The 22,360-nt window shown below is 47.6% G+C and overlaps 1 long non-coding RNA gene across 3 annotated transcripts in view; it reads right to left on the bottom strand.

Annotated features, from left to right (window-relative positions):
- The window catches only part of LOC103220676 (uncharacterized), a 43,924-nt gene that overhangs the window by 12,299 nt on the left and 9,265 nt on the right, over positions 1-22,360 (bottom strand). Inside the window, exons 2-3 of one of the 3 annotated variants that reach the window (XR_012095231.1) lie at positions 10,473-10,610; positions 1,275-1,363 (exon numbers count right to left, since the gene is read on the bottom strand). This is a non-coding gene — a long non-coding RNA (uncharacterized lncRNA). Of the gene's footprint in view, positions 1-1,220; positions 1,364-10,335; positions 10,611-22,360 lie in introns of those variants that run through there. The other 2 variants (XR_492579.3, XR_005243262.2) reach the window with 2 other exon arrangements.

Below are 22,360 nucleotides of genomic sequence, written 5' to 3'. Positions count from 1 at the left end.
ATCGGCTATTGAAGGTTGTGCATGCATCACAAAGTTCTCATGCCATGGTTTTCAGTTCTATCAGGTCATTTAAGGTCTTCTCTACACTGTTTATTCCAGTTAGCCATTCGTCTCATCTTTTTTCAATGGTTTTACTTCCTTGAGATGGGTTTGAACATCCTCCTTTAGCTTGCAGAAGTTTGTTATTACTGACCATCTGAAGCCTACTTCTGTCAACTCGTCAAAGTCATCCTCCATCCAGCTTTGTTCCTTTGCTGGCAAGGAGCTACGATCCTTTGGAGGAGAAGAGGCACTCTGATTTTTAGAATTTTCAGCTTTTCTGCTCTGGTTTCTCCTCATTTTTGTGGTTTTATCTACCTTTGGTCTTTGATGTTGGTGACCTACAGATGGGGTTTTGGTGTAGATGACCTTTTTGGTGATGTTGATGCTATTGCTTTGTTTGTTAGTTTTCCTTCTAACAGTCAGGTCCCTCAGCTGCAGGTCTGTTGGAGTTTGCTGGAGGTTCATCCCAGACCCTGTTTTCCTGGGTATCACCAGCGGAGGCTGCAGAACAGCAAATATTGCAAAACAGCAAATATTGCTGCCTAATCCTTCCTCTGGAGACTTCATCCCAGAGAGGCAGCCGCCTATATGAGGTATCTGTTGGCCCCTACTGGGAAGTGTCTCCCAGTTAGGCTACGTGGGGGTCAGGGACCCACTTGAGGAGGCAGTCTGTCCGTTCTCAGAGCTTAAACGCTGTGATGGGAGAACCACTGCTCTCTTCAGAGCTGTCAGACAGGGACTTTTAAGTCTGCAGAAGTTGTCTGCTGCCTTTTGTTCAGCTATGCCCTGCCCACAGAGGTACAATCTAGAGGCAGTAGGCGTTATTCAGCTGCAGTGGGCTCCACCCAGTTGAAACTTCCCAGCTGCTTTGTTTACCTATTCAAGCCTTAGCAATGGCGGACACCCCTCCCCCAGTCAGGCTGCCGCCTCACAGTTCGATCTCAGACTGCTGCACTAGCAGTGAGCAAGGCTCCGTGGGTGTGGGACCCACCGAGCCAGGCATGGGAGAGAATCTCCTTGTCTGCCGGTTGCTAAGACCTTGGGAAAAGCACAGTATTTGGGCGGGAGTGTCCCATTTTTCCAGGTAGTCTGTTACGGCTTACCTTGGCTAGGAAAGGGAAATCCCCCACCCCTTGTGCTTCCAGGGAAAGGTGATGCCCCACCCTCCTTCAGCTCACCCTCCATGGGCTGCATCCACTGTCCAACCAGTCCCAGTGAGATGAACCAGGTACCTCAGTTGGAAATGCAGAAATCACCCATCTTCTGCGTTGATCACACTGGGAGCTGCAGACCGGAGCTGTTCCAGTTGTAAAACGTTTAACTGTTAAAGAAGAGTTCGCGTCTTTCTTAGTGGATGATTATATTAATAAATATCAAATTGCTCTAATATAAGACTGGAGTGCAGTGGCGCAATCTTGGCTCACTGCAACCTCTGCCTCCTGGGTTCAAGTGATTCTCCTTCCTCATCCTCTGGAGTAGCTGGGACTACAGGTGTGTGCCACCGTGCCAGGCTGTTTTTTGGTACTTTTAGTAGAGATGAGGTTTCACCATGTTGGCCGGGCTGGTCTCCAACTCGTGAACTCAAGTGATCTGCACACCTAGGCCTCCCAAAGTGCCAGGATTACAGGCTTGAGTCACCGCACCTGGCCCAACAGATATATTTAAAAGCCTGATGTAGGCTGGGACTACAGGTGTGTGCCACATTTTGAGAGGCTGTAAACCCAACATTTTGAGAGGCCAAGGCAGGAGGATCCCTTGAGGCCAAGAGTTCAAGACAAGCTGAGGCAACATAGTGAGACTGCTTCTATGAAAAATAGAAAAATTAGCCAGGCATGGTGTCATGTGCCTGTAGTCCTAGCTACTAGGAAGGCTGAGGTGGGAGGATTCCTTGAGTTCAGGAGTTTGAGGTTACAGTGAGTTATGATCACACCATTGCACTCCAGCCTGGGCAACAGAATGAGACTCTGTCTCTTGGGGGGAAAAAAGCCTGTTGTAAGAGTTTAAAATGTCAGTATTTGAAGAAATAAGAAATCCTTATCTTTTGAACTATTTATATTCCAGGTGAATAATTTTAGATATCAACTTAAAAATGTGAGAGGAGGCTGGGAACAGTGGCTCACACCTGTAATCCCTGCACTTTGGTAGACGGAGGCAGGAAGATCACTTAAGCCCAAGAGTTGAAGACCAGCCTGAGCAACATGAAAGATCTTGTCTCTACCAAAACTTTAAAAAGTAGCCAGGTGTGATGGCATGTGTCTGCAGTCCCAGGCACATGAGACTACTCGGGAGGCCAAGGCCCAGTTATTCAGGAGGCTGAGACAGGAAGATCATTTGAATCCAAGAGGTCAAGGCTGCAGTAAGCTATGATGGTGCCACTGCACTCCAGCCTGGGTGACAGAGCAAGACCGTGTCTTAAAAAAAAAAGAGTATGGGCGATTCCTCAAGGATCTAGACCCAGAAATACCATTTAACCCAGCAATCCCATTACAGGGTATGTACCCAAAGGTTTATAAATCATTCTACTATAAAGACACATGCAGCCAGGAGCAGTGGCTCACACCTGTAATCCCAGCACTTTGGGAGGCTGAGGTGGGCAGATCACAAAGTCAGGAGTTCAAGATCAGCCTGGCCAATATAGTGAAACCCATCTCTATTAAAAATACAAAAAAATTAGCCCAGCTTGGTGGCGGGCACTTGTAGTCCCAGCTACTTGGGAGGCTGAGGAGAATCACTTGAACCCGGGAGGTGGAGGTTGCAGTGAGCCGACATCATGCCACTGCACTCCAGCCTGAGTGACACAGCGAGATTCTGTCTCCAAAAAAAAAAAAAGAAAGAAAGAAAGACACATGCACACATATGTTTATTGAAGCACTATTTACAACAGCAAAGACACTGAACCAACCCAAATGCCCATCAATGATAGACTGGATAAAGAAAATGTGACACATATACACCATGGAATACTATGCAGCCATAAAAAAGAATGAGATAATGTCCTTTGTAGGGACATGGATGAAGCTGTAAACCATCATCCTCAGCAAACTAACACAGGAACAGAAAACCAAATAGTGCATGTTCTCACTCATAAGTGGGAGTTGAACAATGAGAACACATGGACACAGGGAGGGGAACATCACACACCGGGGCCTATCGGGGGCTGGGGTGCAAGGGGAGGGAGAGCATTAGGACAAATACCTAATGCATGCCGGGCTTAAAGCCTAGATGACAGGCTTATAGGTGCAGCAAACCACCATGGCACATGTACACCTGTGTAACAAACATGTACCTTCAACACATGTATCCCAGAATTTAAAGTAAAATAAAATAAAAATAAAAATAAAAAGTGAGAGTGGACGCATAGTTTTGGGACATGCTTTTTGCCTATTTCAGAATAAAACTGTGTGCAGACTACCACCTGGAGTAAGGAGAAATGCCTTGAGCCCTGAGCCATGGTGGCAGGTGGCCAGGAAGATGGCAGAGGCAGGTAGCCAAACAGACAGCCCCAGAAGTCAGGGCGAACAAGGGGCCCATCGGGCAGATTCCAAGCCCTTCCCTCTCCCAGAGCCTTCCTAAGTCTTCAGTCCTGGGATTTGCCCACCAGCGTCAGGGTGGGACGTCTTCTGAGGAAGGGGAGGAGGAGCCCAGGGAAGGTCCTGCAGGCATGGAAGCTGGTGCCGTACCCAGAGCTGAACTACTCCAGCTCCTTCGTGGGAAAAGTATCAACCTTGGTGCTGCTCCAGACCATGAGTCACCCCCGAGCTGTTGGGCTGCCCAAGCTTGGGCTTGGAATTAGAGAAGCTGCTGCCTCAAGGTGACTCAGCAGAACTTCACAGAACCCTTTGGAGGAGCTGGGCGCCCACTGGATGAGAGATTATCCCCCCAAACCCATTTAACTATCAGGATGAGCAGCAGCAACTGCACATTCAGACCAGCTGGGTTTCTGGGCACAGTCCTCCACCCATGCCTAACACAGAGACATTGTTTGTTCTGCTAAAACATGATCTTTTCGGGAGACTTTTGAAGCCAGAAAAGTGGGGGACTGTGGAAACAGACACTGCAAATTACCACCCAAACCGAAAATTTGGATCTTGAAAGAAAGGGGATTACAACAGGGGATGCTTTGTTTCAAGAAAAGCAAACTTTTTTGTGGGGCTTCCAACAGACCTATTGCTGCCCCTTTTGGGGAACCAGGCACTCAGAGATGGAGACCACCTTCGCAGCACACAGGGAAACCTCATAAGCTCCGCACCATATGTGGCAATCCCTCTTTTCCGCTCCTGCTGTGAGGCCCAGCTACCCATGGTCCCCTTCCTACCCTCCACTTCTCCTTGTCAGCCTTCAGGTGGGAGGGGTGATGAGACAGCCTGGGTTCTGGTGGCTGCTCTGCTGTGGACAAGCTCTGTGATCCTTGATGAGGCCTTTACCTCTCTGAATCTCTTTTCCCACCTGAAAATGGAGCTCATCACCTACCTGACTCTTTGGGACATTGTGAGTCTCAAGTAGGCACTGCCACATCCAAGCACCTTTCCCCAGCCTGAGGCACTCTCCCCTCTTACACACCCACAGCCTTTAGAGGTCCCTTGGGCACCCATCCATCCCTTCACCTCTTCACCCTCCCCCAAGGGCTGCACTGCACCTTCTCTGCCCACCACACAGCTTGCACAGAGCTGGACACAAGATGGTCACCCCTTCACCCCAAATGTGGGTTATCTGCCCCTAAGGGAAAGCTGCACTCAGCCACCTTCCTGCCCTGGGACAGAAGCAGCATCCAGAGTTACCCAAGCCCAGGACGACAGCCTGTCAGACCCCGTGCAGGGAGGGACGCGGTCACCACAGCCTCGGCCTGAGGGGTGCAGGGAGGAACTTGGGCCACCACAGCCTCCGGTTGAGGGGCGCAGGGAGGAATGTGCCCACCACAGCCTCGGCTTGAGGGGTGCAGAGAGGAACGCGGCCACCACAGCCTCAGGTTGAGGGATACAGGGCAGGTCGTTGCCCTTGAGGGCCAAACTTGTGTAACATATTGAGATTACTTTGATCATTAGATTTCTAAAATGAACAAACAGGGCACACCCACATCCCAGGCAATGGGCCTGCCCATCCTTCCTGCCCAGGACATAAAATAGTCCCTCCCAAGGCCGGGTGCGGTGGCTCAAGCCTGTAATCCCAGCACTTTGGGAGGCCGAGATGGGTGGATCATGAGGTCAGGAGATCGAGACCATCCTGGCTAACACGGTGAAACCCCGTCTCTACTAAAAAATACAAAATAAAAACTAGCCGGGTGAGGTGGCGGGCGCCTGTAGTCCCAGCTACTCGGGAGGCTGAGGCAGGAGAATGGCGTAAACCCGGGAGGCGGAGCTTGCAGTGAGCTGAGATCCAGCCACTGCACTCCAGCCCGGGCGACAGAGCGAGACTCCGTCTCAAAAAAAAAAAAAAAAAAAAAAAAAAGATAAAATAGTCCCTCCCTGAGCCAGGCCTGCAGGGGCAGGCAGCACCGAGACAGGAAGTGCAGGCACCCCAGTGCTGACGGAGGGAGGGAGACCCCAGCAGGATGGCTCCAGGTGGGGCTTCCGTCCTCCTGGGCTGGGCATCCCCGTGCTCTCAGAGCCACCAGCCCCGGAAAGGTGGGCTAACTCCCTGGGAGAGGGACCGTCTGCGGGCCCTGCTCTGCCTGGGCCCGGGACAGCACATTATGTAATAATATTTTAGTCCCATTCTTGCCTAAGACGTGAATCTCGATTTCTTTCATTCCAAAGCCGCTCCACAAATCCCTCTTCACAGCCAGAGAAGACGCAGGGAGCAGCAACGGCTGGGGATGTAGCTAGGGAAGCCAGACGGGCAGTGAGGACGGTGAGGGGCGGCAGACAGAGAACAGGAGGTGGAGACGGGTGATTTCTGGAGATCCTAATTTGGAGAAGGGGGTTCCTTTCAAATCTGTCCCAGTTTTCATGCCTTTCTTCCATCCCTCCACTCCCGTGTCCTCATGTAAAATGTTGGCTGTGCATTTTGACAAGCTAGGAGGACCGGAAAACCTCTACGTGAAGAAGGTGACCAAGCCGAACCTGGGGGAGGGTGAAGTCCTCCTAAAGGTGGCGGTTAGCGCCTTGAACCGCGAGGACTTACTGCAGGTACCCAGTCACTGTGGGGTGGGGCACTAGGGACCAGGGCCTGCTCCTGGGGCAGAGCTGCTTGGGTCAGGAACTGACTGATCGTCAGCCAGTTTTGAAGGGAGCTGGGCGGAGCTGGGCCAGCATGGCTAGATGGATGGCATGGGTTCTTGGTGTCTGTGTCAGATTCAGGAGCAGGACTGCAGCACCTGCCATTGTGCCCTCAGAGCCGGCCGGGGACACCCCCTTACCTAGCCCCACCCCTGGGGCCATGCTGGGAGAGTGGGCACAGACATCAGCAAGGAGAGGTGCTGCGGGTTGTTTCGTGCTCACACTGTGCCGGGCACTGTGCTGAGTGGATGTTTTCACTTGAGCCTCACAACCACCCAAGGAGATGGGTCCTTGTGTCTCCATTCCAGTAATGAGGAAAGTGTGAATGACGCCCGGGAAACTGCATAAGCCAGGGATTGACCCCAGGTCTCTCCACTCCTCATCCGCTTCATGAGCCTAGGTCTCTGAGCCTCCCTTGTAGAAGATCTCCAGTCAGCCCTCTTATCCCCACTGCTCCATCCAGGGCCACACCAGTTCCATTTTACCCGGGTGCTCGTAGCGCTTCCTTCAGCCCCCTCTCCACATGGCAGCCAGAGCGACCCCCAGAGAGATGGCCACGCACTTAGGACGAAATGGAAACTGTCTGCTCGCTATGGGGCCCTGCTGGTTGGGCTGCTGACACCTCCTCCCCCTGAGCAGTAGCTCCTGTGCCTTGCTCAGCACCCTCCAGCCGCACTCCACGTGCCTGCCTGCCCTGAGCTTGCCCTTCCCTCTCCCTGGGATGCCCTTCAATCATTCTTTGTATGTCTGGCTTCTTCTCTCATAGCAGCCAGTTAGTTCCCACAAATCTGGTTTGTGTGTGTGCGTGTGTATGTGATTATGTGTGCACGTGTGTATGTGCGTGTGTGTACGTGCGTGTGCATGTGTGCGTGTGTGTGTGTGTACTTCTTTAAAGTCTGTCTTCCCCCACTAGACTGTAAGTTCCACCAGGACAGAAGCAATCTGCTCTGCCTACCACAGGGCCTGACACATAGTAAGCATGTGTAGTATTTGATATAAGACTGAATAAATGGCAGAGACAGAATTTGAACCCAGATCCATTTGGCTCCCAAGTCCAGACAGCTGGCTCTCAGGAAGAAAGGGATTAGTGTGCACTTGGGAAGTGTGAGAGCAGAGGGTCCCAGGCCCCTTTATTTGGAGCCTGTTCTGATCCAAGTCCCAGGTTGGGTCAGGCAGCAATGAATGCAGCCCCTTGGAAGCCGTGGTCTGAGTCCCTGTGCCCCAGAGCCAAGCCAGCACCCTTCCTGACTCCCCTTCATCCAGGCTAGAGAGAATCAGAGAGCCAGTTTGCGTGACGTCCCTGTTGCAGATCCAGTTTCTAGCTGGTAAAGACGGCATGATAGCCCACCTTCTTGTGGAAGCTGAGTTCAGAGTAGGAGAAACAAGGGCTGAGATGGCAGGATGTCCCCTCGCCAGCCCCACCTCTCAGGGTCTCAGACCTCAGCAAGCTGCACTCCATGCCTCTTCCCAGCTGCCTCAGCCCCCTGACTCACAGCACTGTCTGCCAGGCTAGGGGAGTGACAGGGGAGACCTCCCAGATGGGCTGTCTCCGGGATGAAGTTGTTTCTGTAATTACTGTTATTTGGAGACTATCTGAATTTTCTCCCACCCTAGAATTTACTCCCACCTGCAGTAGACTCCAAGCCAAAATCCACCTTCTCTCTCCAGCAACAGGGAGGACTGACATTTAACCCCTCTTATCATACTCACTCACTGTGAGCCCCTCCCTCTACAGAGACAGGCCAGTATTCCCCGCCCCCAGAAGCCAGCAACAAAGCAACATTTTGGGCATCTAGACACATGGCAAAACTGGGGCCTGGCTGCCGGGGACACTGGAAGATTGGGGACGCAGCCATGGCTCTGCTGCCCGGTGGGGGCCAGGCTCAGTACGTCACTGTCCCTGAAGGGCTCCTCATGCCTATCCCAGAGGGACTGACCCTGCCCTAAGCTGCAGCCATCCCGGAGGCCTGGCTGACTGCCTTCCAGCTGCTGCACTGTGTGGGTGAGGAGGAACCCTACCCCGTAGAGATCCCCTCCCACTAGTCCCGCCCTGTCACCTGAGGCCAACTGCTGACCCCAAACCATGCATCTGCTGGCCCTGAAAATGTGAGCCTTCCATCAACACCCTGACATGCCCTAACCTCTAATCCCAGAGCTAGCCCAGACATGACCCCCATGGAGACAACTACAGGCAGTTTTTTATTTGTTTCATTTTGTTTTTGAGACACAATTTCACTCTATTGCCCAGGCTGGGGTGCAGTGGTGCAATCATGGCTCACTGTAGCCTTGACCTCCTGTGCTCAAGTGATCCTCCCACCTCAGTCTCCCAAGTAGCTAGGACTGCAGATGTGGACCACCATGCTCAGCTAATTTTTTAATTTTTTGTAGAGATGTGGTCTCCTTATATTGCCCAGGCTGGTCTTAAACTCCTGGTCTCAAGCAATCCTCCTTCCTCGGCTCCCAAAGTGCTGCGATTTTAGGTGTGAGCCACCACACCCAGCCTATGGGCAGTTTTATGACCAATATGAGGCAAAAGCAAGGTTCTCAGAGCAGTTCCAGCTGCTTGTCCTATCCCCAGAGGGGAGGAAACTGTCCTTCAGTCCTTCTGCTTAGGTCCCTCACAGGCAGTGGAGGAGATACTCTTGGTTAATTTCTCACACAAAAAGGTATCAGAGTAGACCAGACATGTGGCCTGGGGACCTCCCTATCCCAAGAGCTCTGGACAGTTCTAACCCTATCCCAGGAGCTCTGGACACTTCTAACCCTGGCTCAGGAGCTCTGGACAGTTCTAACCCTGTCCCAGGAGCTCTAGACAGTTCTAACCCTGGCTCAGGAGCTCTGGACAGTTCTAACCCTGTCCCAGGAGCTCTAGACAGTTCTAACCCTGGCTCAGGAGCTCTGGACAGTTCTAACCCTGGCTCAGGAGCTCTAGACAGTTCTAACCCTGTCCCAGGAGCTCTAGACAGTTCTAACCCTGGCTCAGGAGCTCTGGACACTTCTAACCCTGGCTCAGGAGCTCTGGACAGTTCTAACCCTGTCCCAGGAGCTCTAGACAGTTCTAACCCTGGCTCAGGAGCTCTGGACAGTTCTAACCCTATCCCAGGAGCTCTGGACACTTCTAACCCTGGCTCAGGAGCTGCCTTCAGGACAGTTGTGACACTCAACCCACCCTGTTCGATGGATTAATCTTGCCCAAGCCCAGTCCTGGCCAAGGCCCCTGCTACTATAAAACCTCCGATGGCTCCTCACGCTCAGCACCCTCCATGACTCAGGCCCCATGACCTTCAACCTGGTCTCTCCTCATACCCTCAGGGCACAGAGAGTTTATGTTTCCAAAGCCAACCCTGCGCCCTCCCATCCCCACGCCCTCACTGGCTCAGGATGCTCTGGTGTTGTTGCTACAGGAGTGCAAGAGGGGGAGACCATGCTTATCCATGCCAGCATGGGCGGTGTGGGCACAGCTGTCATCCAGCCGACCAGGCTGTTCAACACCGTCCCCCCTGGTGACCATGAGCTCCAAGGAGAACATTCAAATGGCGCAGAAGCTGAGAGGCTGGGTGCTGCAGCTGGGTTCAATTATAAGAAGCAGGGCTTCTCTGAGGGGGCTCTGAAGGCCACACAGGGTGTGTGTGTGTGTGTGTGTGTGTGTGTGTGTGTGTGTGTATGTTTGGAGGTTTTGTCCATGTGTTTGGAGGGTGTGTGTGTGTGTGTCTTTGGAGGGTATGTGTGTATGGGCCTGTGTGTTTGCAGGGTGTGCGTGTGTGTTTGGGCCTGTGTTTGGAAGGTGGGTGTGTGTGTGCATGTACACGGGCCTGTGTGTTAGGAGGGTGTGAGGGGGGCCTGTGTGTTTGGAGGGTGTGTGTGTGTGTGCGCGGGCCTGTGTGTTAGGAGGGTGTGTGCATGTGTGTGTGTGTGCATGTGCATGGGCCTGTGTGTTTGGAGGAGAGCCCAAGCTGATCCTGACTCCCTGGCTTAACCCTCCCTCTCTTATCCTATCCTCTCCCCTTCGTAACCTTTCCTCCTCCTTTCTCTCCTCTATTAGTAGCTATCTATTGCTGCATAACAAATTACCCAAAACTTAGTGGCTTAAAACAATGCATATTATTATCCCCACCATTTCTGTGGGTCAGAAATCTGGGAGCAATTCAGCTGGGTCCTTCAGCTCCAGGTCTCTCCCAAGGCATCAGCCAGGCCTGTGGTCATTGCCAGGCTCACCTGGGGAGCAATCGGCCTGCAAGTTCACTCTCATGGCTGTCACAGGCTTCAGGTTCTTGTCAGATGTTAGCCAGAGACATCAGTTCCTTGACATATGAGCCTCTCCGTAGGGCAGCATGAAACATGGCCAGTGGTTTCCTTCAGAGAGAGCAAGCAAGAGTGAAAGAAAGTATCCCATGTCCCTTAGGGAAGCCACCACCTTTTGGTGACCTAATCTTGGAAGTGACATCCCATCACTTCTGCCACATCCTTCTTATTAGAGGAATGCCTGTAAGTCCAATCCACACTCAAAGGGAGGGACCGGAAGGTGTAAATACTGGAAGGTAGAGGGTCATCAGGGGACCATTCTGGAGGCTGCCTGCCACATCTTCCATCTCCTCCTCTGCATCCCAACTCTCTCTTCTTTCTCCTTTACAATCCCCACTCTCTACTGTATCTTTCACAAAGCCTGAAGATGGTCTAACCAATGGAAGCAAAATTATTAATTAGAACTAGAAAATATGTACCAAGGAAAGAAGAAAAAACATGTTCATCATAAAGGTTAGTACAATAACTGTGAGCAAGTATTATGCATGATTCTGAGCTTTCTGGATGCCCAGCGCAGGAGGGGGAGGAAGAGAGAAGAAGAAGGGGAAGAGAAGGAAGAAGAAGGAGAAGAAAAAGAGAGAGGAGAAGGAGGAGAAAGAGGAGGAGAAAGGGGGAACAGTAGGAGAGAAGGAGAAGGGAAAGGGGAAGAAGAAGGAAAATGAGGAGGAGGAGGAGGAGAAAGAAGAATGATTGGGACTCTCATACTTGTAAAGATTTGAGGGATCTCAACCATGGTGAGGATGAGTTAAAAAAATATTTGGGTGGCTGGGCGCAGTAGCTCACACCTGTAATCCCAGCACTTTGGGAGGCTGAAGTGGGCAGATCACCTGAGGTTGGGAGTTTGAGACCAGTCTGGCCAACATGGTGAAACCCTGTCTGTACTAAAAATAAAATATTAGCCAGATGTAGTGGTGCACACCTGTAATCCCAGCTACTCAAGAGACTGAGGCATGAGAATCACTTGAACCTGGGCGGCAGAGCTTACAGTGAGCTGAGATCATACCACTGCACTCCAGCCTGGGCCACAGACTGAGACTATCTAAAAAAAAAAAAAAAGATTTGGGGAGTTCCTTGAAGCTCCAGGGGCTCCAGTACCCAAGGTGATTACATAGCTTTAATTACCAAAAAAGGAGGTGATTAAGGAGGAAGCCTACTGACTTTTCAGAGGAGAACAATACTTTTGCTCTCCAGAGAAAGTACTCAAGGTTGTGTTAGTCGATGTTTGGAACTATCATGAGACATATCTCCTTAGCTTGAGGTCTTCTGAAAGCCACATGGCTTAGCACTTCTCCCTCAGCTCTCCAGGAGAACTAAGTGCACCTTGCCTCCGAAGTAGTGCTTTTGCTTCCCACTTTGTTTCCTGGGCCACAGGAGAATGTGCAAAACTAGATCCAGAGGGGAGGAGTTTGGGCATCTGCCTTCCCACGATATCTAAGCCATTTCTACCTACTATCCAAGGTGTGGGTGTCAACACGATCCTTGACTGCATTGATGGCTCCTACTGGGAGAAGAATCTCCACTGTTTAACTGCAGATGGCCGATGGGTTCTGTATGGTGTCATGGGGGGAGCAGAAGTCAATGGACCCCTGCTTTCCAAGCTGTTGTGTAAGTGAGGAAATCTGTGGGCCAGTCTGCTGAGGTCCAGGGATCAGAAGGTAGGTGACAGACAGAGCTGAGCAGGTTCTGGGCACTGCTCTTGAGTTATGACTCTGACCTGCCCTGGCTTATAGAATTCCTGCTTATGAAGCTTTGCTGACATTGCCAGCTCTCCTTCCTCTGGGTGGGAACCTAAGGGTTAGCTTGACCCTTCCTCCCTCAGAAGTCTCATTTCCGCCACCTACTTCCTCATTTGACTCGGACTTACTCCTCCTCTCTTCCAAGTTCAGGATTCGTATTGAGACTCCCATGCTTTTGGAGATTTGGGGGGTGGCAGGGTCCCTTGATATTCCAGGGGTTCCAGTGTCCAAGGGAATTTAGACTGATAAATGACCTTTCCTCATCCATGGTTTGGTCTGATCTCTTTGAGTCAAGGCTAGTACCAGGGCCATCCAGGCATGTCCTGATTTTCCCCTCAAAGATGTATGAGGCCAAGGAGACCTCATCCTTATCCTGTTAATGGGCTGTTCTCTCTGCCTCAGTATAAGGAAATGTTGGTAAAGACCTTCATGGAGCAAGTCCTGGCCCACTTCTCCCCTGGGAGTGCTGTGCAGCTGCAGCCTGTTACTGATAAAGTCTTTGCCATGGCTGAGATTCAGAAGGCCCACTCTCACATGGAGGTCAACCAGAATGTGGGGAGAATTATCCTGGAGATGCCCTGACTCAAACACGGTGTGGCCCATGAGTGACACCAGCCTGAGGAGAACTGTCAGGGACAGGGTCAGGGATGTGGGAGTGTGGGGAGGCCTGGACCTGGGCTGAGTTGGGCCAGGGGGCGGGCTAGAGAGAACTGGGGCCAGGCTACCTCACAACAATGTTGAGAGAATTAAACTGAGATCACAGGGATAAGAGCACTGCGTGAGCTGTCAAATACATTGCAACGGGCAAGGTAGGAATTTTGTAGACTATAGGTAAGCTGCAGAGTGTTCATATATTATAAATATATTAAGACAGATTTTGGTGAGGGGAGGGGGCTATTTTCCAATGGCTATACCCTAGGCCTGTTTGGCTATTCCCATAGCCAAAATTCTCATATTTGGGGGAATAAACTACATCCAATCTTCCCGCAGATTCAGGATAGTCCTTTGATCTTCAGAAATGGTCTAGGGATTCAGGCCAGTTCTGAACACCAAAGGACTAGCCTGAATTAACACAAAGCCCTGGCCCTAACCCCTCCTCTGAGTTCCAGATACATTGACACTTAGACATCTCAAAGGTACTTCTACTTTAACATGTTCAAAATTTAACACATAATCATCACCTACTATCTTGCTCCTCTCCTAGGATTTCCTGTCTCCATAAATAGCAAACCACCAATCCAGGTGCAAAATTCAGAAACCCAGAAGTCATCCTTGATACTCTTTCTCTCTCTCATCTTCAGGTGCAATGGGTCACCAAGTAGCCAATTTTCTTTTCTAAATCTCTTTTATCTTTTCCTTTCTCTCCATTTCACTATCTTTCGCAATCCAAGCTGCTATCCGTCTTTTACCCGGGCTATTGCAATATTGCAATGGTTTTCTAATTTATTTTCTTTCTTTCTTTCCTTCTTTTTTTTTTTTTTTTTTTTTTTGAGACAGAGTCTTGCTCTGTCACCAGGCTGGAGTGCAGTGGCGCAATCTCAGCTTACTGCGACCTCCGCCTCCTGGGTTCAAGTGATTCTCCTGCCTCAGCCTCCCGAGTAGCTGGGACTATAGGTGCGCACCACCACGCCTGGCTAATTTTTGTATTTTTAGTAGAGACAGGGTTTCACCATGTTGGTCAGGATGGTCTTAATCTCTTGACCTCCTGATCCGCCTGCCTCGGCCTCCCAAAGTACTGGGATTACAGGTGTGAGCCACTGCACCCGGCCTCTAATTTATCTTCTTATACCCACTCTTTTCTTTTGTAATCCATATTCTATGCAGTAGTAAAAGTGATCTCTTCAAAATGCAAATTTAATCATGTCACAGCCTTGCTCAATATACTTCCATAGCCTTCCACTCTTGGTAGAGCAGTAATAAGAACCTCACAGGCCAAGAAGTCTTTGTATAGACTGACCCATGCCTGTCTCTGCAGTCCCGTTTTCTACCACGGCTCTCCCTCCCACCATAGGCCCTTCAAACATAATTTTTAATCTCAGATCTCTCTACCACAATCGAAATATCCATCAAGAGGGGACTTAGTTAATAAATTATGATACATTCACATGATAGAGTACTATGTAACTATATAAAGACAGGTGAACTGCTGTAATCTCCAGAATATGTTGTTAAGTGAAAAAAGCAAGGTACACAATAAGGAATATGATTTGCTACCTTTTATCTTAGAAAAGGGAATTTATGAACATAAGTGTGTATGTGTATACACACACACACACACACATTTTCTTATATTTTCCCACAGGAGAATAAAAAACGAAGGTGTTTCAGCCAAGTTTAAGAATGGTGAAAACAAATTTCAAGGGAAAAAAAGGCCAGGTGTAGCAGCTCATGTCCATTATCCCAACATTTTGGGAAGCTGGGGCAGGAGTTCTAGACTAGGGCAACATAGGGAGATCCCATCTTTACAAAAAAAAAAAAAAAAAAATCTAAAAATTAGCCAGGTGTGGTACCACACACCTGTAGTCCCAGCTCCTTGGGAGGGTGAGGTGGGAGCAACATTTGAGCTCAGGAGGTAGAGGCAGTGAGCTGTGATCATACTCCAGCCTAGGCAACAGAGTGAGACTCTGTCTCAAAAAAAAAAAAAACCCTAAGGGAAAGCAATGTTCACCTTCATGAAGAGGAGGAGACAGAATGGAAGGGATGGGTGTAGGAGCTAGACTCCTCTGAATTATTTTGTTTTGAAGATTTGATTTGGGTACCATATAAATGTTCTACATGTATATGAAACAAAATTAAAAATGTAAAAAAGGAATCCCTAAAATCAAAATTAAAGAAATATACTGAGGCTGAGCACGGTGGTTCATGCCTGTAATCCCAGCACTTTGGGAGGCCAAGGAGGGAGGATCACCTGAAGTCAGGGGTTCAGCTTGGCCAACATGGTGAAACCCCGTCTCTATAAAAATACAAAAAGTAGCTGGGTGTGGTAGCTGGCACCTGTAATCCCACTTATTGGGGAGGCTGAGGCAGGAGAATCACTTCAACTTGGGAGGTGGAAGTTGCAGTGAGCCAGGATCGCGCCATTGCACTCCAGCCTGGGCAACAAGAGCAAAACTCCATCTCAAAAAAAAAAAAAAAAGGAAATATACTGAATTGTATTTCTAGTTAATAGATTAGCCACACAGAAAGGAATAATTTCAACTAATGTGAAATTAAGAACACAATAACTTGCTGGGTGCAGTGGCCCACACCTGTAATCCCAGAACTTTGGGAGGCTGAGGTGGGCGGATCATCTGAGGTCAGGAGTTTGAGACCAGCCTGGCCAACATGGCGAAACCCTGTCTCTACTAAAAATACAAAACTTCGCTGGGCATGGTGGCAGGCACCTGTAACTCTAGCTACTCAGGAGGCTGAGGCAGGAGAATCCCTTGAACCTGGGAGGCAGAGGTTGCAGTGAGCTGAGATCATGCCATTGCACTCCAGCCTGGGCGACAGAGTGAGACTCTGTTTGAAAATAAATAGATAAATAAATAAATTGAATGAACTTGACTGTATGTTCTTATTTGGGGATATAGCCTATGAACAAAAAGATACCAAGAAAATTATAAACTTTCAATAATTATGTTACTATAAATAAGTATACTGGCTATACTGGCAGGGCACAGTGGCTCATGCTTGTAATCCCAGCACTTTGGGAGGCTGAGGTGGGAAGATTGCTCAAGCTCAAGAATTGGAGACTAACTTGGGCAACATAGCAAGACCTCATCTCTACAGAAAAAAAAAAAAAAAAAAAGGCAGGTGTGGTGGCATGCACCTGTATTCCCAGCTAGTCAGGAGGCTGAGGCAGAAGAGTCAGTTGAGCCCAGGAGGTAAAGGCTGCAGTGAACTATGATTACACCACTGCACTCCAGCTTGGGTTGAGAACAAAACCTTATCTCAACAACAATAAAAATAAGTATACCTGTATCATTAGCAGCCATGATTTTCAGGAGAAAAAACTCAAAGAAGTTGTTAGGCCAGGTGCAGTGGCTCACACCTGTAATCCCAACTCCTTGGGAGGCCAAGGCAGGCGAATCACTTGAGGTCAGGAGTTCAAGACCTGTCTGGCCAACATGGTGAAACCCTGTCTCTACTAAAAATACAAAAATAAGGCTGGGCACAGTGGCTCATGCCTGTAATCCCAGCACTTTAGGAGGCTGAGGTGGGCAGATCACGAGGTCAGGAATTCGAGACCAGCCTGGCCAATATGGTGAAATGCCATCTTTACTAAAAATACAAAAATTAGCTGGGTATGGTGGCGGGCGCCTGTAATCCCAGCTACTCGGGAGGCTAAAGCAAGAGAATCGTTTGAACCCAGGAGGTGGAGGTTGCAGTAAGCTGAGATTGCACCATTGCACTACAGCATGGGCAACGGGTGAGACTCTATCTCAAAAAAAAAAAAAAAAAAAGAAAGAAAAAGAAAAAAAAATACAAACATTAGCTGGGCGTAGTGGCGCAGGACTGTAATCCCAGCTACTTGGGAGGCTGAGGCATGAAAATCACTTAAACCCGGAAGACAGAGTTTGCAGTTAGCCAAGATCGTGCCACTGCTCTCTAGCCTGGGCAACAGAGTGAGACTCTGTCTCAAAACAGAAGAAAAAAAAAAGAAGTTAAGTTAAAGCCCTATAGCCCTCCATGTAAATTGAAATTATCATAATTCTTGATGCATTTTCTCTTAAAAAATAAAAAGATATTTTCTAGCTCTATCCATTGAGAAGGACTAGAAACCTCTTGTTATTGTTTCTAGTTCTTCTCAATGGATAGAGCTAGAAAATATCTATCTCAGCAATGAGCACCCCTTGTATATAGACTGTAGTCTCTAAATACCATTTTCCAATCACAGGAACCTAGGCTCTGTTGAGGAATGATTGATTCCAGATTTGAGGCAGGAAATGCACAAGATGAGCCTGAAACATCTGTCTAACCAAAACGCAGGGCCCACTGGCCAAATACGAGACAATTTGAGCCTTAAAAAAAATAACTTGAATGGCTTGAAACACATAAGTTATACTTAAGTCTATGAGCACATAACTGATTTTTTAAAAATTCATTGATCACCTTTGGAAGATGATTATTATTTTGAAGCTTGGCAAATAACATTTATCATGTCTTTTTTGTATGTTCAAGCTATATATCTCAGAATAACCAAATAATTGATGAAAGAATAGAAAGCTCTAATGAAATAATCTACACCCTTGCTTGTTAGAAATCCAAAATTTTGGCCAGGCACAGTGGCTCATGCTTGTAATCCCAGCACTTTGGGAAGCCAATGTGGGTGGATCACTTAAGGTCAGAAGTTCAAGACCAGCCTAGGCAACATGACAAAACCCCATCTGTACTAAAAATATAAAAATTGGTCAGGTATGGTGGTGGTGCATGCTGGTAGTCTCAGCTACACCAGAGGCTGAGGCAGGAGAATGACTTGAACCCAGGAGGTAGAGGTTGCAGTGAGCCGAGATCACACCACTGCACTCCAGCCTGGGAAACAAAACAAGACTCGGGAAAAAAAAAAAGAAAGAAAGAAAGAGAGAAAGAAAGAGAGAGAGAGACAGAAAGAAAGAAGGAAGGAAGGAAGGAAAGAAGGAAGGAAGGAAGGAAGGAAGGAAGGAAGGAAGGAAAGAAAGAAAAGGAAGGAAAGAAAGAAAGAAGAAAGGAAGGGAGGGAGAGAAGAAAGGAAGGGAGGGAGGGAAGAAAGAAAGAAAGGCAAAATGTATTATTTTGTGTTGTTGAAGACAGAAAAAAAATGCAAAATATCATGCCTCATTCCAGACCTACTGAATCAGAACATACACTTTAACAAGACCCCCAGTGATACATATTTTATTAGTCTGTTCTTGCATTGCTATAAAGAACTACCTGAGATTGGGTAATTTATAAATAAAAGAGGTTTAACTGACTCGCAGTTTCATAGGCTGTACAGGAAGCATGGCTAGGGAGGCCTCAGGAAACCTACAATCATGCGGAAGGCAAAGGGGAACAGGCACGTCTTATGCAGCTGGAGAAGGAGAAACAGAGAGAAGGGGGAAGTACTACACACTTTTATAAACAACCAGATCTCCTGAGAACTCACTATTATGAGAACAGTAATCCCCACAATCAAAACACCTCCCACTATGCTCCTCTTCCAACATTGGGCATTGTAATTCAACATGAGATTTGGGCAGGGACCCAGACCAAACCTATATCGCAAATGCACAATCAAGTTGGAGAGGCACCGATCGAGACAATGATTATCAATAGCTAATGAAACAATTAGGCAGAAAAGTTAATGGGGGAACTCCATACCGAAGTAAGCCAATTGACAATACCTGAACCCAATAATGTCTTTTTTTTTTTTTTAGACAGAGTCCTGCTCTGTCACCCAGGCTGGAGTGCAGTGGCACGATCTCGGCTCACTGCAACCTCCGCCTCCTGGGTTCAAGCGATTCTCTGCCTGGTCTCATTCTCTGGCAGACTAGTTCAAGCTTCTTCACGTGATGGTCAGAAATTTCCCAGCAGCAAGAGAGGGCAAGCCCAACTTTTCATTGTTCCCTTGGTGGAAGCAAGTCATATTGCCAAGTCCAAAGTCAACGTGTTAGGGGACTAGAAAAGGGTGCAGGTGTGGTTACAGGGAGGAGTGATTCTTTGGGGCCATGAGTGTAGCAATCTACCTCAATTTTTGTCTTAATTTAAAATTATTACTTAATTTATTTTACATAGTTCCCTATATAAAGTGCTTAAAAGTTATATTCTTTCCCTTTATTCCTTTTTTATTTTGTTCTCTACCTCCTCTGACAGTATCCTCTCCAAGGTAAGCCAAAATTATCGAGTATATACACATACATATATAGTTATATATAATTACATAGAAAAAGAGTCTATATTTTTTCCATGCTCATATCACTCATATAAGTGTGGCGGGGGGCAGGGTATGTACATGGTGTGTGTGTGTGTGTGTGTGTGTGTGTGTGCATAAAATCATGTATATGTGTATAGGGATGTTTTATTATTGTTTTACCACAATGTTACTCTGGTTAAACAAACACTTCACAGAAATCCCTCGATGTCAACTGCTATAGCTCTAGTTCATTTTTCAAGTGGATGCATAGAATTCATGATTTATCCAGCCATTCCCTTAGTGATGGGATCTACTTTGTTTCTAAATTTTTGTTACTATGATCAATGCTGCAATAAACATCTCTGTACATACATCTGTATAATTGGTGTGTTTTATTTCTACAGGACAAACTCCTTAGAAGTAAGTTTCAAACTGTCATTGTTACTATCACTATTAGTGATAGTAATGAACAAATAGTGATAACAAAGAAAATAAATTTTTTTCTTTTCTTTTTTTTTTGAGACGGAGTCTTGCTCTGTCGTCTGTTGCCCAGGCTGGAGTGCAGTGGCACAATCTCCACTCACTGCAAGCTCCGCCTCCCGGGTTCATGCCATTCTCCTGCCTCAGCCTCCCATGTAGCTGGGACTACAGGCGCCTGCCACTGCACCTGGCTAATTTTTGTATTTTTAGTAGAGACGAGGTTTCACCGTGTTAGCCAGGATGGTCTCAATCTCCTAACCTTGTGATCCGCCTGCCTCAGTCTCCCAAAGTGCTGGGATTACAGGCATGAGCCACCGCACCCGGCCTTTTTTTTTTTTTTTTTTTTTTTTTTGAGACAGGATCTTACTCTGTCACCCAGGCTGGAGTGCAGTGGCGCGATCTCAGCTCACTGCAACCTCCACCTCCCAGGCTCAACCAAGTCTCCTGCCTCAGCCTCGGGAATAGCTGGGATTACAGGCACGTGCCACCACCGCCCAGCTAATTTTTGTATTTTTAGTAGAGACGGGGTTTCACCATGTTGGCCAGGCTGCTCTAGAACTTCTGACCTCAAATAATCCACACACCTTGCCCTCCCAAAGTGGGGAGATTACAACCATGAGCCACCATGCTCAGCCAATTTATTTTCTGACATCTGGTAATTTAAGTCTTCCCTAATATTCCCTTTTTTTTTTTTTTTTTTTTTTTTTTTTAGATAGAGTCTCACTGTGTCTCACTCCCAGGCTGGAGTGAAGTGGCATGATCACTGCAAGCTCTGCCTCCCAGGCTCATGTGATCTTCCCATCTCCCAGCCTCCCAAGTAGCTAGAACTACAGGCACATGCTACCACGCCTGGCTAATTTTTTTGTAGGGATGGGGTTTTGCTATGTTGCCCAGGCTGGTCTTGAACTCCTGAGTTCGGGTGATCTGCCCACCTCGGCCTTCCAAAGTGCTGGGATTACAGATGTGAGCCACCACTCCCAACCCTACTATCCTTTTCATATATTTCTTGGCCATTTGGGGGAATTTGTTCTTCCACATACACTCTAACACCATTTTATCTAATCAAAAAATATACTGTTGGCATTAGAACCAAATTTATAATGAATTTGTATACTAATTTGGTAAAACTGACATTTTGGGTACTGTATTCTCATCTAAAAACATGGTACTGTTTCATTTGTTCAGATCTTGTTTCTGTTCTTTGATATAGTTTTATAGTCTTCATTATATAATTTTTGTATCTTCCTTGTTAAACACATTGCTTATCCTTTTACAGCTTGTACTGTAAAAGGGTTATTTTCCTCATTTTTATTAATATTTCTAGTTCCTTAGCTGAAGTAGAATAAAGCCATTGATTCTGGTTTATGTAGCTTGCATCTGGACAGCCTTACAAACTATCTCATTATCTCAAACAAAAATGTTTGCTTCATTTTTAAAATTAGCATCTCTTGTGTTTTCTAAGTCTACAATCATAACAACAAAAGGAGACCGGTTTATCACTTTTCTAGTATTTTTATCTATTACCTCCTTTTTTGTCTTATTGTATTGACTAAAACTTCCAAAGTAATGTTAAATAATAATGTCAGCCTGGACAACATGGCATAACCTCATATCTACAAAACAAACAACAAACAAACAAACAAAAACTATCTGGGTGTGGTGGCTCAAGCCTGTAGTGCTAGCTACTGGGGAGGCTGAGGTGGGAGGTTCAATTGAACCCATATCAAGGCTGCAGTGAGCTATGATCACAACACTGCACTCCAGCATGGGCAACGGAATGAGACCTTGTCTTTTAAAAAAAGTCTACTATAAATACTTTCCTTTTATCCCTATTTTGCTTGGAAGTTTTATAATGAATGGCTTCTAGGTTTAATCAATGCCTTTTTGGCCTCTATTGATTGGCTCATATGGTGCTTTCTCCTTTAATTTGTTGATGTTTTGGGGTTGTATTGATAGACTTTCCAATACTGATTTTGTATAGTCATAGGGAATGTAAGTTGCTGAATTCCATTTGTTAATTTTTTTTTTTTTTTGAGGTGGGAGTCTGTCTCTGTCACCAAGGCTGGAGTGCAGTGGTGCAATCACAGCTCACTGCAACCTCCACTTCCCAGGTTCAAGCAATCCTCCTGCCTCAGCCTCCCAAGTACCTGGGACTACAGGTGTGTACCACCACGCCTGGCTAATTTTTGTATTTTTAGTAGAGATGGGTTTTCACCATGTTGGCCAGGCTGGTCTTGAACTCCTGACCTCAACTGATCCACCTGCCTTGGCCTCTCAAAGTGCTGGGATTACAGGGTTGAGCCACCATGCCGCCCCTGCTAATTTTTTTTTTTTTTTTTTTTGAGATGGAGTCTCACTCTGTAACCCAGGTTGGAGTGCAGTGGGGCAATCTCGGCTCACTGCAAGCTCCACCTCTGGGGTTCACGCCATTCTCCTGCCGCAGCCTCCAGAGTAGCTGGGACTACAGGCTCCCGCCACCACGCCTGGCTACACCCGGCTAGCTTTTTTAATACTTTTAGTAGAGACGGGGTTTCACCGTGTTAGCCAGGATGGTCTCGATCTTCTGACCTCGTGATCCACCCACCTTGGCCTCCCAAAATGCCAGAATTACAGGCATGAGCCACCACGCCCAGCCTTTTTTTTTTTTTTTTGACCGAGTTTTGCTCTTGTTCCCCAGGCTGGAGTGCAATGGCACAATCTCGGCTTACCACAACCTCTGCCTCAAGCGATAC

Source organism: Chlorocebus sabaeus, chromosome 14 (assembly GCF_047675955.1).
Source record: "Chlorocebus sabaeus isolate Y175 chromosome 14, mChlSab1.0.hap1, whole genome shotgun sequence".
NCBI lineage: Eukaryota > Metazoa > Chordata > Mammalia > Primates > Cercopithecidae > Chlorocebus > Chlorocebus sabaeus.
The sequence above is the reverse complement of the archived record's forward strand: the minus strand, read 5'-3'. Positions and strand labels throughout refer to the sequence as shown.